General features: G+C 42.2%; 1 pseudogene; it reads left to right on the forward strand.

Moving 5' to 3' along the window:
- The first annotated feature begins 4,059 nt into the window (after positions 1–4,059).
- LOC114617676 lies at positions 4,060–4,429 on the forward strand (annotated as a pseudogene).
- The last annotated feature ends 301 nt before the right edge of the window (positions 4,430–4,730 follow it).

The following is a 4,730-nucleotide window of genomic DNA, read 5'->3' on the forward strand; positions in this document are numbered from 1 at the left end:
TTTTTTTTTTTTTTGGTTTTTCGAGACAGGGTTTCTCTGTGTAGCCCGGGCTGTCCTGGAACTCACTCTGTAGACCAGGCTGGCCTCGAACTCAGAAATCCGCCTGCCTCTGCCTCCCAAGTGCTGGGATTAAAGGCGTGCGCCACCACCGCCCGGCAAGTCTCTAGTCTTAATGAAGTTAACCTTTCCACTTAAGTTAGCTTTGTGCTTCAGGTTCAGAACTTAATGAACTCTTAGTAAAATGTTAGTGCTTTTTCTCTTATCACTGTGAAGATGGTAGGATTTTTAATGACATTTATTTAGTGTGTGTGTGTGTGTGTACACACCTATGTGTGAGTGTGTACATGCATATATGTATACATGAGTGCATGTGTGTGTGAGTGTGTGTGTGTATGTGTGAGAGAGAGAGAAAGAGAGAGAGAGAAAGAGAGAGAGAGAGAGAGAGAGAGAGAGAGAGAGAGAGAGAGTCTGTATTTGTGACTCATATACCACAGTGCTCATGTGGAGGTTAGAGGACAATTTGTGGGAGTGGGTCCTAGCCATCAAACTTGGATTCCCAGACTTGGTGGCAAGCACTGTTTGTTATTCTCTGAGCACTTGAAGATCTTAGCAAAGTCTTGTAAATTAAATGTCCATAAAATGCACTAGGCTGGTTTTCACTTTGATTTCATGGAGTGGTGGCGGGGCCAGTCTTCTGGTCTTCAGTGGGGGTTAGGAGCTGACAGGACCTGAGAATGGGGCCTGGGGCTTCCTTGTCAGATGCTCACTTGAATCCTCTGCTTGGTTTCCAGAGGTGGCTTCCTGTCTCTCTATTCATACGTGCACTGCACTCGCTCTTTCCTTTGTAGATCTGCACTGCACCCTCCCTTTACTGTGCAGAAGTTCTGGTCCAGGAAGTACTGTTGCTTAGCAACAGGTTAACAGGTTCTTCCTCTCTGTAGCCCATAACAAAAGAGCCTAGCAGAACCTCCAGAGCATTCATTTATCCAACAAATATACAGTGTTATAGATGAGCAGGAGAATTTTGTCTGTCTTTAGCAACAGCATGATTCAAGATGTATACTTTTAAGTCAGACATGTATTAAAAGTTACATACTGGGGCTGGAGAGATGGCTCAGTGGTTAAGAGCACTGACTGCACTTCCAGAGGTCCTGAGTTCAAATCCCAGCAACCACATGGTGGATCACAACCATCTGTAATGAGATCTGATGCCCTCTTCTGGTGTGTCTGAAGACAGCTACAGTGTATTCATATATAATAAATAAATAAATCTTTAAAAAAAAGTTACATACTTGTTTGACTTGATTTCATTTTAAGTTTTTCTAAGTTTATTATTATGTATGTGTATGCATATATCTATGTGTTCGTGGTGTGTGTGTGTTCATGGTGTGTGTGTTCCAGAGCACCCATGCAGAGGCCATAGGACAACTCTTTACAAAACATTTTTCATGTTAATTAATTAGTTAATTAATTTAAAGAGAGAATGTGTGTGTGCATGTGTGTGCGTGTGTGTGTGTGTGTGTGTGTGTACGCACAAACAAGCTTATATATGTTCCTGCAGGTACTCTTGGAGGCCAGAACAAGGTGTCAGACCCCTTGGAGCTGAGTTATGGGGTCACGTAGGGAGGGAACTACAAACAGAACTCAGAAGTCCTCAGGAACTGATGAACTGTCTTTGCAGCCCATCCCCTCGACATTTTAAAAGAAATATCTGTTATTCTTTGACAACTTCATATAATGTACCTTGAGCATCTCTGTCTCTAGCCTCCCCCATCATTACTCTCTCTCTTTCATGGTTTCTTCTTTGTTATCTTTTTTTCTGTAACCCACTGGATCCAATTAGCAGTGCCACTCTGGCCTCTGAAGGTGCCAGGCACACACATGGTACACAGACATACCTGTAGTAAAACACCCATATACATAAAATACCGAGACATAATCTACACACAGCTCACCCAACTATATGTGCTGCTTAATGATTTTTGCTGTGCTACAATATTGGTTTTTTTTAAGTTAAATATTTGTCATTATTGTGTGCACATGATGTGTTCGTATGAGAATGGGCTTCTGTTTATTCCTCGGTGCTTGTGTGGAGATCAAAGAACAACTTTCTGGAGCTGGTTCTCTCCTTCTCAGTGTGGCTTCGCAGACTCAAGTCAGTTGCTCAGCTTAGCTGCAAGCACTCTTACTTACTGAACCATCTCGCCAGCCCCAACAGGATCAGTTTTTTAAAAACTGTGGTAAAGTACCCATAACATAATTTTTCCCATTTAACCATCTTCTGATGTATAATTAATGGCTTTTATTTACAGTGTTTCACATCTGCCCCCAATGTATAGTTCCTTAATTTTCATAACCTCAGGAAAAAAAAAAAGCTGTGTAATTCAGGGCTGGAGGTATGGCTCAGTGGTTAGGAGCTTATACTACTCTTCCAGAAGACCAGTTTGGTTCCCAGCACTCATGGTGAGCAAATAAAATTTAAAAGAAGCTATCCTTTGTTGCAGGATATTTGATCACACTGTGAACCCCCGAGGTTGTGCTGTTTACTGGAGAAACCTGTTTCTAGTTGTGGTGTGGCACAGCCTTAGCACACACCTTTAATCCCTCTGGCTGGAATACAGACCCGCCCTTAGCACACACTTTTAATTCCAAGCAATGAAGGTAAAGTTAGTTTGTAGAAGGAAGCAGCCATGTTTGAAAGTGATCTGTAATTTGAGCGGCAGACTCAGTGATGAATCAGAGAAAGATTTGTCAGAGAAGAATATGCCCAACTCTCATGAAAACAGAGAGAAAAGAGAAGCTACTCTAAAGAGAGCAGCGTGGAGAGATAAGGCAGCTCTGCTGAGAGAGTTTTACAGAATTAGGTTGAAAGGAGAGCAAGCTAGACACAGGTGAAGACAGAATGAGTCGGAGAATGAGAAGGAGCCAGACGGTGAGAACAGATTGCTCAGGTTAGTTTGTAGCCAGGCAGAGCAATTTGATGAAAAACCAAGAGAGAGAGGCCAGATTGAATCAGTCTGCTTGGAGAGGAGTTTGAGCCAGAACAGCTGAGTCAAACCAGCCAGCCACAGTTCAGAAAGAGCTAGAAAAGAGTGAGCTAATTCAGTAGTAAGTCTTTGAGGCTGAAAACATTCTAGGTCTCTATAAGATTGTATGGAGGCTGGAAGCTTCCTGAAGGATTGCCTGGGAGATGGCAGGCGAATAAAAGATACTTTTACAATATAATTATGCAATAATGTTTCAGTTTTTTATCCCTGGCCTCTTGAAACTCTAGTTACATGTTGCCTCCATGAACTTACTTTTTATTGTTAGTTCTAGACTAGGTTTTTGGTGGTGAACTTACAAAATTATCGCCAGGCTGGAGAGTTAGGTTAAGAGTATGCAGTGTCTCTCTCTCTCTCTCTCTCTCTCTCTCTCTCTCTCTCTCTCTCTCTCTCTCTCTCTCTCTCTCTCTCACACACACACACACACACACACACACACAAAGATAGAATAAATCTTTTAAACAACAAAACCCAGCAAATGAATCATTGCCTCATGCAGGGCCACAGATTTTGAACTATTTTTTGCCCTAAAGAACTGTCTAGGTTTAGACCTGAGGTTTTATTAAAGAGTTAGTTCTTCCTCTCCAATCTCATGTCTTCTTCCTCAGGGGTTGGCTGGAACGTTGGGTATTTTGTGAATGACCATGGCTCTGGGTAGCCAGTCTTGAGACTGCATGAACTTCAAGAATCAAAAGTTTTGTTATTTGTAGACTATCTTAAACAAGACAAAAGCATTTCCTTCCTATTTCATTCTTTGGAGACTTTTTCTCATGAATGGGGACTTAATTTTTTCAGATTTTTTTCTGCCTTATATATTTTTTCTCTTTCAATCTATTTTTTATTTCCCAATATTGAACTAAGCCTATATTCCTAGAAGAAACCTCACTTGGTCATGGAGTATAATTCTTCTTCTGTATAGCTGGCTTCCAGTTGATAATATTTTAAAAAGTTGATTGCAAGGTCAGAAGCGATGTCTCAGCAATTAAGAATGTATACTGCTAAAGAGTGCTTCAATATGGACGCCTCCGTGGATCTGCAGTTGAAGAAGGCCTTCACAGAGCTTCAAGCCAAAGTTATTGATGCTCAACAGAAGGTGAAGCTTGCAGACATACAGACTGAACAGTTAAACAGAACGAAAGAGCATGCACACCTTACGGACACGGAGATCATGGCGCCGGTAGATGAGACTAACATGTATGAAGGTGTAGGAAGAATGTTTATTCTACAGTCCAAGGAAGTGATTCACAACCAGCTGTTAGACAAACCGAAAATAGCAGAAGAAAAAAATTAAAGAGCTGGAGCAGAAAAAGTCCTACCTGGAGCGGAGTGTTAGGGAAGCTGAGGACAACATCCGAGAGATGCTGATGACTCAGAGGGCACAGTAGGAGCTGCTGAGAAGCTTCCTCCCTTCTGATCCCTCCCATCCTGTCAAAGCAGGGGCTGTGCAGGGTGCTGCCCCCTTCTGCTCAGCGGCCTCATCTCTCCATCACCCTGAGCCCCTGAGCTCTCAACAGAGGGAAGACTGGAGGGCAGAAGGAGAAAGCTGTCCAAGCTTGTCACTAGGCATGTGGGTTAGACCAGGTTAGACCAATAAAAAGCTATGTCTTACTCTAAAAAAAAAAAAAAAAAGAAAAAAAAAAAAAGAATGTATACTGCTGCCGGGTAGTGGCGGCACATGCCTTTAAT

Source organism: Grammomys surdaster, unplaced genomic scaffold (genome assembly GCF_004785775.1).
Source record: "Grammomys surdaster isolate TR1022 unplaced genomic scaffold, NIH_TR_1.0 137, whole genome shotgun sequence".
NCBI classification, from domain to species: Eukaryota; Metazoa; Chordata; class Mammalia; order Rodentia; family Muridae; genus Grammomys; species Grammomys surdaster.